Below are 11,184 nucleotides of genomic sequence, written 5' to 3' on the forward strand. Positions count from 1 at the left end.
CACCCACCCACCCCCCCACCCACCCACCCCCTCACCCACCCACCCACCCCCTCACCCACCCACCCACCCACCCCCTCACCCACCCACCCACCCCCTCACCCACCCCCCCCTCACCCACCCACCCACCCCCTCACCCACCCACCCACCCCCTCACCCACCCACCCACTCACCCACCCACTCACCCACCCCCCCACCCACTCACCCACCCACCCCCTCACCCACCCACCCCACCCACCTCCTCACCCACCCACCACTCTCTCATCGTCTGTGTGTTTTCCCTCTGCCCAGGTGTTCCCTAGCCAGGATCCCCTGGACCAGCGCGACTTCAACGTGGTGGACTACATCAACAGCTTGTTCCCCACAGAGCAGGTGACAGGGCACAGACAAAGCCGCCCCGGGTAGCCTCACACGGCGCTGCTGGGGCAAGGGCGGAAGACGCGCAGCGGTGGCTGGGAGATGTTAACTACCTCGCCCACTCACCCACTCAGTCAATTACTCACCAACTCAGTCACTCACTCAGTCACCCACTCACCCACTCACTCACCCACTCACACACTCATTCACTCACTCACTCACCCACTCACCCACTCACCCACTCACCCACCCACTCACCAACTCACTCACCCACTCACCCACCCACCCACTCACCCACTCACCCACTCACCCACTCACTCACTCACCCACTCACTCACCCACTCACCCACTCACCCACCCACCCACTCACTCACCTCGCCTGGTCTACAGGAGGTCGTAGGTTCGATGCCAACCCTGACCATGCTTACTGCTGCTGCTGTATACTTGGTAACCAAGGGATGTTGACTACTTCGCCCGGTACGCAGGAGGTCGTGGCTTCGATCCCGTGCAGCAGCAGCAGCAGCAGCAATGTGGCCTTGCACGCTGGTAACGTTCAGCTTGGTTGAGTTTAACATTCGCAACTCAACAACGCAACTTGCAAGGCACTAGAGACAAGGACAAAGATTCCCCGAAAATAATGTCGGGGGTGGTGCCGTTAGCGAGCGGAAGGGGGATGGGGTCGCCAGCGCCACGCCCGGCCGCCTTTGTCTCCCCAGGGGCGACGTTCGCTACGCCGCCGTTAGCACCGCGTGTTGATTTGAGGCCGAGTTGACCTAGGGGACGCCCCCGGGACTGGTTGAGATCACCGTAGGCTGGCTGGGATCGAGACGCTCCCCTCAGTCTACTAGCGTGGGTTCCAGTCCGTCTCCTGTCTCTGTGTGTGTGTCTCTGTGAGTCTCTGTGTCTCTCTGTGTGTCTGTGTGTGTCTCTCTCTGTGTCTCTGTATCTCTGTCTCTGTGTGTCTCTGTGTGTGTCTCTGTGTGTGTCTCTGTGTGTCTCTGTGTCTCTGTGTGTCTCTGTCTCTCTGTGTGTGTGTCTCTCTCTGTGTCTCTCTCTGTGTCTCTGTGTGTCTGTGTCTCTGTGTGTCTCTGGGTGTGTCTCTCTGTGTCTTTGTGTGTGTGTGTCTCTGTGTGTCTCTGTGTGTCTGGGTGTCTCTGTGTGTCTCTGTGTGTGTGTCTCTGTGTGTCTCTGTGTCTCTGTGTGTCTGGGTGTCTCTGTGTGTGTCTCTGTGTGTCTCTGTGGGTCTCTGTGTGTGTCTCTGTCTCTGTGTGTGTCTCTGTGTGTGTCTCTGTGTGTGTCTCTGTGTCTCTGTGTGTGTCTGTGTCTCTGTGTGTGTCTCTGTGTGTCTGGGTGTCTCTGTGTGTCTGGGTATCTCTGTGTGTGTCTCTGTGTGTCTCTGTGGGTCTCTGTGTGTGTCTCTGTCTCTGTGTGTGTCTCTGCCTCTGTGTGTGTCTCTGTGTGTGTCTCTGTGTCTGTGTGTGTCTCTGTGTGTGTCTCTGTGTGTCTCTGTGTGTCTGTCTCCTGTCTCTGTGTGTGTCTCTGTGTCTCTGTGTGTCTCTGTGTGTCTCTGTGTGTGTCTCTGTGTGTCTGTGTCTCTGTGTGTCTCTGTGTGTCTCTGTGTGTGTCTGTGTGTGTCTCTGTGTGTGTGTCTCTGTGTGTCTCTGTGTGTCTCTGTGTGTGTCTCTGTGTCTCTGTGTGTGTCTCTGTGTGTGTCTCTGTGTCTCTGTGTCTCTGTGTCTCTGTGTGTGTCTCTCTGTGTCTCTGTGTGTCTGGGTGTCTCTGTCTCTGTGTCTCTGTGTCTCTGTGTGTCTCTGTGTGTCTCTGTGTGTCTCTGTGTGTGTCTCTGTGTGTGTCTCTGTGTGTCTCTGTGTGTCTCTGTGTGTGTCTCTGTGTGTCTCTGTGTGTCTGTGTCTGTGTGTCTCTGTGTGTGTCTCTCTGTGTGTCTCTGTGTGTGTCTCTGTGTGTCTCTGTCTCTGTGTGTCTCTGTGTGTCTCTGTGTGTCTCTCTCTGTGTCTCTGTGTGTGTCTCTGTGTGTGTCTCTGTGTGTGTGTCTCTGTGTGTGTCTCTGTGCCTCTGTGTCTCTCTCTGTGTCTCTGTGTGTCTCTGTGTGTGTCTCTGTGTGTGTCTCTGTGTGTGTCTCTGTGTGTGTCTCTGTGTCTCTGTGTGTCTCTCTGTGTGTCTCTGTGTGTGTCTCTGTGTGTCTCTGTGTGTCTCTGTGTGTCTCTGTGTGTGTCTCTGTGTGTGTCTCTGTCTCTGTGTGTCTGTGTCTGTGTGTTTCTGGGTGTCTTTGTGTGTCTGTGTGTGTCTGTGTGTCTCTGTGTGTCTCTGTGTGTGTGTCTGTGTCTCTGTCTCTCTGTGTGTCTCTGTCTGTGTCTCTGTGTGTCTCTGTGTGTCTGTGTGTCTCTGTGTCTCTCTCTGTGTCTGTCTCACCCCGTGTCTCTGTGTGTCTCTGTGTCTCTCTGTGTGTCTCTGTGTGTCTCTGTGTGTCTGTGTGTCTCTGTGTCTCTCTCTGTGTCTGTCTCACCCCGTGTCTCTGTGTGTCTCTGTGTCTCTCTGTGTGTCTCTGTGTCTCTCTGTGTGTCTCTGTGTCTCTCTGTCTCTCTCTGTGTCTCTCTCTCTGTGTCTCTCTCTGTGTCTCTCTATCTCTCTCTGTGTCTCTTTCTCTGTGTCTCTCTGTGTCTCTCTGTGTCTCTCTGTCTCACCCCGTGTCTCTTTCTCTGTGTCTCTCTGTGTCTCTCTGTGTCTCTCTGTCTCACCCCGTGTCTCTCTCTGTGCCTGTCTCTCTGTGTGTCTCTGTGTCTCTCTATGTCTCTCTGTGTGTCTCTGTGTCTCTCTGTGTGTCTCTGTCTCTCTCTGTCTCTCTCTGTGTCTCTCTGTGTCTCTCTGTCTCACTGTGTGTGTCTCACTGTGTGTGTCTCACTGTGTGTGTCTCTGTGTGTGTCTCTGTGTGTCTCTCTGTGTGTGTCTCTGTGTGTCTCTCTGTGTGTCTCTCTGTGTCTCTCTGTGTGTCTCTGTGTCTCTCTGTGTGTGTCTCTGTGTGTCTCTCTGTGTGTCTCTCTCTGTCTCACTGTGTGTCTCTGTGTCTCTCTGTGTGTGTCTCTCTGTGTCTCTGTGTCTCTCTGTGTGTCTCTCTGTGTGTCTCTCTGTGTCTCACTGTGTGTCTCTGTGTCTCTCTGTGTCTCTCTGTGTCTCTCTGTGTGTGTCTCTGTGTCTCACTGTGTGTCTCTCTCTGTGTCTCTCTGTGTATGTCTCTCTGTGTCTCACTGTGTCTCTCTGTGTGTCTCTCTGTGTCTCACTGTGTGTCTCTGTGTGTCTCTGTGTCTCTCTGTGTCTCTGTGTGTGTCTCACTGTGTGTGTCTCTGTGTGTGTCTCTGTGTGTGTCTCTGTGTGTGTCTCTCTGTGTCTGTCTCACCCCGTGTCTCTCTGTGTGTCTCTGTCTCTCGCCAGTCCCTCGCTAACATTGACGAAGTTGTCAGCAAAATCCGGCTGAAGATTCGGTGAGGAATTCACATTCGCCACAATCTGTCTCTCATGTACACAGTCTTCATGTCTCTCTCCCCGTGTCTCTCTCCCCGTGTCTCTCTCCCCGTGTCGCTGTGTCTCTCTCCCCGTGTCTCTCTCCCCGTGTCTCTCTCCCTGTGTCTCTGTGTCTCTGACTCCGTGTCTCACTCCCCGTGTCTCTGACTCCGTGTCTCTCTCCCCGTGTCTCTCTCCCCGTGTCTCTCTCCCCGTGTCTCTCTCCCCGTGTCTCTCTCCCTGTGTCTCTGTGTCTCTGTCTCCGTGTCTCTCTCCCCGTGTCTCTCTCCCCGTGTCTCTGTCCCCGTGTCTCTCTCCCCGTGTCTCTCTCCCCGTGTCTTTCTCTCCCCGTGTCTCTCTCCCCGTGTCTCTCTCCCCGTGTCTCTCTCCCCGTGTCTCTCTCCCCGTGTCTCTCTCCCCGTGTCTCTCTCCCCGTGTCTCTCTCCCCGTGTCTCTCCCCGTGTATCTCCCCGTGTCTCTCTCCCCGTGTCTCTCTCCCCGTGTCTCTCCCCGTGTCTCTCTCCCCGTGTCTCTCCCCCCGTGTCTCTCTCCCCGTGTCTCTCTCCCCGTGTCTCTCTCCCCCCGTGTCTCTCTCCTTGTCTGTGTTTCTCTCACCGTGTCCCCGTGTCTCTCTCCCCGTGTCTCTCTCCCCGTGTCTCTCTCTCCGTGTCTCACCGTGTCTCTGTGTCTCTCCCCGTGTCTCTCTCCCCGTGTCTCTGTGTCTCTCTCCCCGTGTCTCTCTCCCCGTGTCTCTCTCCCCGTGTCTCTGTGTCTCTCTCCCCGTGTCTCTCTCCCCGTGTCTCTCTCCCCGTGTCTCTCTCCCCGTGTCTCTCTCCCCGTGTCTCTCCCCGTCTCTCTCGCCGTGTCTCTCCCCGTGTCTCTCTCACCGTGTCCCTGTGTCTCTCTCCCCGTGTCTCTCTCCCCGTGTCTCTCTCTCACCGTGTCTCCCCCGTGTGTCCCCACGTCTCAGGAGGCTGGATGAGGAGATCCGTGTCTCTCTCACCGTGTCTCTCCCCGTGTCTCCCTCTCCCCGTGTCTCTCTCCCCGTGTCTCTCTCACCGTGTCTCCCCGTGTCTCTCTCCCCGTGTCCCCGTGTCTCTCACCGTGTCTCTCTCCCCGTGTCTCTCTCACCGTGTGTCCCCACGTCTCAGGAGGCTGGATGAGGAGATCCGTGTTGTCGTTCGCGGTCAAACCAACGTGGGGCAAGACGGACGGCAGGTGAGGACTCATTCACTCACTCATTCACTCACTCACTCACCCACCCACTCACTCACTCACTCATTCACTCATTCATTCATTCACTCACTCATTCACTCACTCATTCACTCATTCACTCACTCACTCACTCATTCACTCACTCATTCACTCACTCATTCACTCATTCACTCACTCACTCATTCACTCATTCATTCACTCACTCATTCACTCATTCATTCACTCATTCACTCATTCATTCACTCATTCACTCACTCATTCACTCACTCATTCACTCATTCATTCACTCATTCACTCACTCATTCACTCACTCATTCACTCACTCATTCACTCACTCATTCACTCATTCACTCACTCATTCACTCACTCATTCACTCACTCACTCATTCATTCACTCATTCACTCACTCATTCACTCATTCACTCATTCATTCACTCACTCATTCACTCACTCATTCACTCACTCATTCATTCACTCATTCACTCACTCATTCATTCACTCATTCATTCACTCATTCACTCATTCATTCACTCATTCATTCACTCACTCATTCACTCACTCACTCATTCACTCATTCATTCACTCATTCATTCATTCACTCACTCATTCACTAATTCATTCACTCATTCACTCACTCATTCATTCACTCACTCATTCACTCACTCATTCACTCATTCATTCACTCATTCATTCACTCATTCATTCACTCATTCATTCATTTACTCATTCACTCATTCACTCACTCATTCACTCACTCATTCACTCATTCACTCACTCATTCAGTCAATCACTCACCCACCCACCCACCCACTCACCCACCCACTCACCCACCCACCCACTCACTAACCCACCCACTCACCCACCCACTCACCCACTAACCCACCCACTAACCCACCCACTAACCCACTCACTCACCCTCTGTTATCTCTCTCCCAGGCGCTGGAGGAGGCACAGAGAGCCATCCAGCAGCTGTTTGGCAAAATCAAGGAGATTAAAGAGAAAGCGGAACGCTCAGAGGAGATGGTAGCAGCGTGTGTGTGTGTACCTGTGTGTACGTATGTGTGTGTATGTGTATGTGTGTACCTGTGTGTGTGTGTACCTGTGTGTGTGTCTGTGTGTGTGTATGTGTGTGTACCTGTGTGTGTGTGTGTACCTGTGTGTATGTGTGTGTACCTGTGTGTATGTGTACCTGTGTGTATGTATGTGTGTGTGTGTACCTGTGTGTGTGTACCTGTGTGTGTGTACCTGTGTATGTGTGTGTGTGTACCTGTGTGTGTGTACCTGTGTGTGTATGTGTATGTGTGTGTATGTGTGTGTACCTGTGTGTATGTGTACCTGTGTGTACCTGTGTGTATGTATGTGTGTACCTGTGTGTGTGGGGAGCGATAGTGTAGTGGTTAGCGCTACGCTGCGCTATGAACCTGGCGACCCGGGTTCGATTCCCGCTCACGGCCAACACCAGTGACGATTATCTGAACCGGTACCGGGCCTCCCCTAGGTCGACTCAGCCTCAAATGAGTACCTGGTGCGGTGTGTAAACATTGCCACTAGGGAGACAAAGGCGGTCGGGCGTGGTGCTGGCCACCCACCCCCTCGTGTACCGTTCCGGCCTTCATAGGTGCTCGCTAACAGCACTTGCCCCTACAGTCTGTTAAGGCTATATGGGGGATCTTTACCTGTGTGTGTGTATGTATGTGTGTGTCACTGTGTGTGTTTGTGTACCTGTGTGTGTGTGTACCTGTGTGTGTGTATGTGTGTATGTATCTGTGTGTGTCTGTGTGTATGTGTGTGTACCTGTGTGTGTACCTGTGTGTGTGTGTGTGTCACTGTGTGTCTGTGTGTGTGTATGTATGTGTATGTGTGTGTGTGTATGTACCTGTGTGTGTGTATGTGTGTATGTGTGTGTGTGTATCTGTGTGTGTGTACCTGTGTGTGTGTATGTGTGTATGTGTACCTGTGTGTGTGTGTGTACCTGTGTGTATGTGTGTGTGTGTGTACCTGTGTGTATGTGTGTGTGTACCTGTGTGTATGTACCTGTGTGTGTGTACCTGTGTGTGTGTATGTGTACCTGTGTGTGTGTATGTGTGTATGTATGTGTGTGTATGTGTACCTGTGTGTGTATGTGTGTATGTATGTGTGTATGTGTACCTGTGTGTGTATGTGTGTATGTATGTGTGTATGTATGTGTGTACCTGTGTGTATGTATGTGTGTGTGTATGTACCTGTGTGTATGTATGTGTGTGTGTACCTGTGTGTATGTGTGTGTATGTATGTGTATGTGTGTGTATGTGTACCTGTGTGTATGTATGTGTGTATGTATACCTGTGTGTGTACCTGTGTGTATGTGTGTGTCACTGTGTGTGTGTGTACCTGTGTGTGTGTACCTGTGTGTGTGTGTATGTGTGTATGTATGTGTGTGTACCTGTGTGTGTGTATGTGTGTGTGTACCTGTGTGTGTGTACCTGTGTGTGTACCTGCGTGTGTGTATGTGTGTATGTATGTGTGTGTGTATGTGTGTGTGTACCTGTGTGTGTGTGTGTGTGTACCTGTGTGTGTGTGTATGTATGTGTGTGTGTGTGTATGTAACTGTGTGTGTATGTATGTGTATGTGTGTGTGTATGTACCTGTGTGTGTGTACCTGTGTGTATGTATGTGTGTGCGTGTACCTGTGTGTGTGTGTGTACCTGTGTGTGTGTGTACCTGTGTGTGTGTGTACCTGTGTGTGTGTGTACCTGTGTGTGTGTGTGTACCTGTGTGTGTATGTGTGTGTACCTGTGTATGTGTGTGTACCTGTGTGTGTGTGTACCTGTGTGTGTGTGTACCTGTGTGTGTGTGTACTTGTGTGTGTGTGTGTACTTGTGTGTGTGTGTGTACTTGTGTGTGTGTGTGTACCTGTGTGTGTGTGTGTACCTGTGTGTGTGTGTACTTGTGTGTGTGCGTGTACCTGTGTGTGTGTGTGTGTACCTGTGTGTGTGTATGTGTGTGCGTGTACCTGTGTGTGTGTGTACCTGTGTGTGTGCGTGTACCTGTGTGCGTGTACCTGTGTGTGTGTGTGTACCTGTGTGTGTGTGTGTGTACGAGTGTGTTTGTGTGTACGAGTGTGTGTGTGTGTACCTGTGTGTGTGTGTACTTGCCCCTACAGTCTGTTAAGTCTGTTAAGGCTATATGGGGGATCTTTGTTTTGTGTGTGTGTGTAAGGTGCACATGTCCTGGCACAAGCGTCGTGGTGACGTCAGCGCCACTTAGTGGCGAATGGCGGTTGTTGTTGTGTGTACGGGGAGACAAAGGCGGTCCTAATCTCAGCCCGTTACCTGTATAAAAGACACCTGGGAGCCTGAAATCCATCCGATTGAGAGGGGGTTATATACTTATCTCCCTCATTAAAATGCTAATCAATTCATAACATTATTGACGCGCGTTTTTCTGGATTTTTGTTGTTGTTATTCTGGCTCTCACTGTTCAAATAAACCTCCCATTAAAGTTACAGCCTGATCACTTCTTCGTCAGGGGGCAAACGTACAACATCAGCAGGGGATCAAATACTTTTTTTCCCCCTCGCTGTAGGTGCTCGCTAACAACGGCACTTGCCCCTACAGTCTGTTACAGGCTATACGGGGGGACTTTGTTGTTGATGTTGTAGTTGATGTTGTAGTTGATGTTGTTGATGTTGTTGATGTTGTTGATGTTGTTGATGTTGTTGTTGATGTTGTTGATGTTGTTGATGTTGTTGATGTTGTTGATGTTGATGTTGTTGATGTTGTTGTTGTTGTAGTTGATGTTGTTGTTGATGTTGTTGATGTTGTTGTTGTAGTTGATGTTGTAGTTGATGTTGTTGTTGTTGATGTTGTTGATGTTGTTGTTTTGTTGTTGATGTTGTTGTTTTGTTGTTGATGTTGATGTGTTGTTGTTGATGTTGTAGTTGATGTTGTTATTGTTGATGTTGTTGATGTTGTTGTTGATGTTGTTGTTGATGTTGTTGATGTTGTTGTTTTGTTGTTGTTTTGTTGTTGTTGATGTTGTTGTTGTTGATGTTGTTGTTTGTTGATGTTGTTGTTGAGGTTGTTGTAGTTGATGTTGTTGTTGATGTTGTTGTAGTTGATGTTGTTGTAGTTGATGTTGTTGTTGTGGATGTTGTTGATGTTGATGTTGACGTTGTTGATGATGTTGATGATGTTGTGTGTAGGTGAAAGAGATCACACGTGATATTAAACAGCTGGACCACGCCAAGCGTCACCTCACGACCTCCATCACCACTCTGAATCACCTCCACATGCTGGTGGGAGGCGTGGACTCGCTGGAGTGAGTGGACACTCGCTCAGACACTCACTCACTGAGACACTCACTGAGACACTCACTCACTCGCTGAGACACTCACTCACTCGCTCAGACACTCACTCAGACACTCAGACACTCACTCACTCGCTCAGACACTCACTCACTGAGACACTCGCTGAGACACTCGCTCAGACACTCACTCACTCGCTGAGACACTCGCTGAGACACTCACTGAGACACTTAGACACTCACTCACTCAGACACTCACTGAGACACTTGCTGAGACACTCGCTCAGACACTCACTCACTCGCTGAGACACTCAGACACTCACTCGCTCAGACACTCACTCAGACACTCACTCACTCACTCGCTGAGACACTCGCTCAGACACTCACTCGCTGAGACACTCACTGAGACACTCAGACACTCGCTCAGACACTCACTCACTCGCTGAGACACTCACTGAGACACTCACTGAGACACTCACTTGCTCAGACACTCACTCACTCACTCGCTGAGACACTCACTGAGACACTCAGACACTCACTCACTCACTCAGACACTCACTGAGACACTTGCTGAGACACTCGCTCAGACACTCACTCACTCGCTGAGACACTCACTCGCTCAGACACTCACTCAGACACTCACTCACTCACTCGCTGAGACACACGCTCAGACACTCACTCACTCACTCACTCGCTGAGACACTCGCTCAGACACTCACTCACTCGCTGAGACACTCACTCAGACACTCACTCACTCACTCGCTGAGACACTCGCTCAGACACTCACTCACTCGCTGAGACACTCACTCAGACACTCACTCACTCACTCGCTGAGACACTCGCTCAGACACTCACTCGCTGAGACACTCACTGAGACACTCAGACACTCGCTCAGACACTCACTCACTCACTCGCTGAGACACTCACTGAGACACTCACTCAGACACTCACTCACTCACTCGCTCAGACACTCACTCACTCGCTGAGACACTCACTGAGACACTCGCTCAGACACTCACTCAGACACTCACTCACTCACTCGCTCAGACACTCACTCGCTGAGACACTCACTGAGACACTCAGACACTCGCTCAGACACTCACTCACTCACTCAGACACTCACTGAGACACTCAGACACTCACTCAGACACTCACTCACTCGCTGAGACACTCACTCGCTGAGACACTCGCTCAGACACTCACTCACTCAGACACTCACTCACTCAGACACTCACTGAGACACTTACTGAGACACTCACTCAGAAACTCACTCGCTCAGACACTCACTCACTCACTCGCTGAGACACTCACTGAGACACTCAGACACTCGCTCAGACACTCACTCACTCGCTCAGACACTCACTCGCTCAGACACTCACTCACTCACTCGCTGAGACACTCAGACACTCACTCACTCAGACACTCACTGAGACACTCACTCACTCACTCGCTCAGACACTCACTCACTCACTCGCTGAGACACTCAGACATTCAATCGCTGAGACACTCACTCACTCACTCGCTGAGACACTCACTGAGACACTCAGACACTCACTCACTCACTCAGACACTCACTGAGACACTTGCTGAGATACTCGCTCAGACACTCACTCACTCGCTGAGACACTCAGACACTCACTCGCTCAGACACTCACTCAGACACTCACTCACTCACTCGCTGAGACACACGCTCAGACACTCACTCACTCACTCGCTGAGACACTCGCTCAGACACTCACTCACTCGCTGAGACACACACTCAGACACTCACTCACTCGCTGAGACACTCGCTCAGACACTCACTCGCTGAGACAC

Source organism: Petromyzon marinus, unplaced genomic scaffold (genome assembly GCF_048934315.1).
Source record: "Petromyzon marinus isolate PM22_M1 ecotype Great Lakes invasive population unplaced genomic scaffold, UKy_Petmar_22M1.pri1.0 PM_Scaffold_98, whole genome shotgun sequence".
Classification (NCBI taxonomy): Eukaryota; Metazoa; Chordata; class Hyperoartia; order Petromyzontiformes; family Petromyzontidae; genus Petromyzon; species Petromyzon marinus.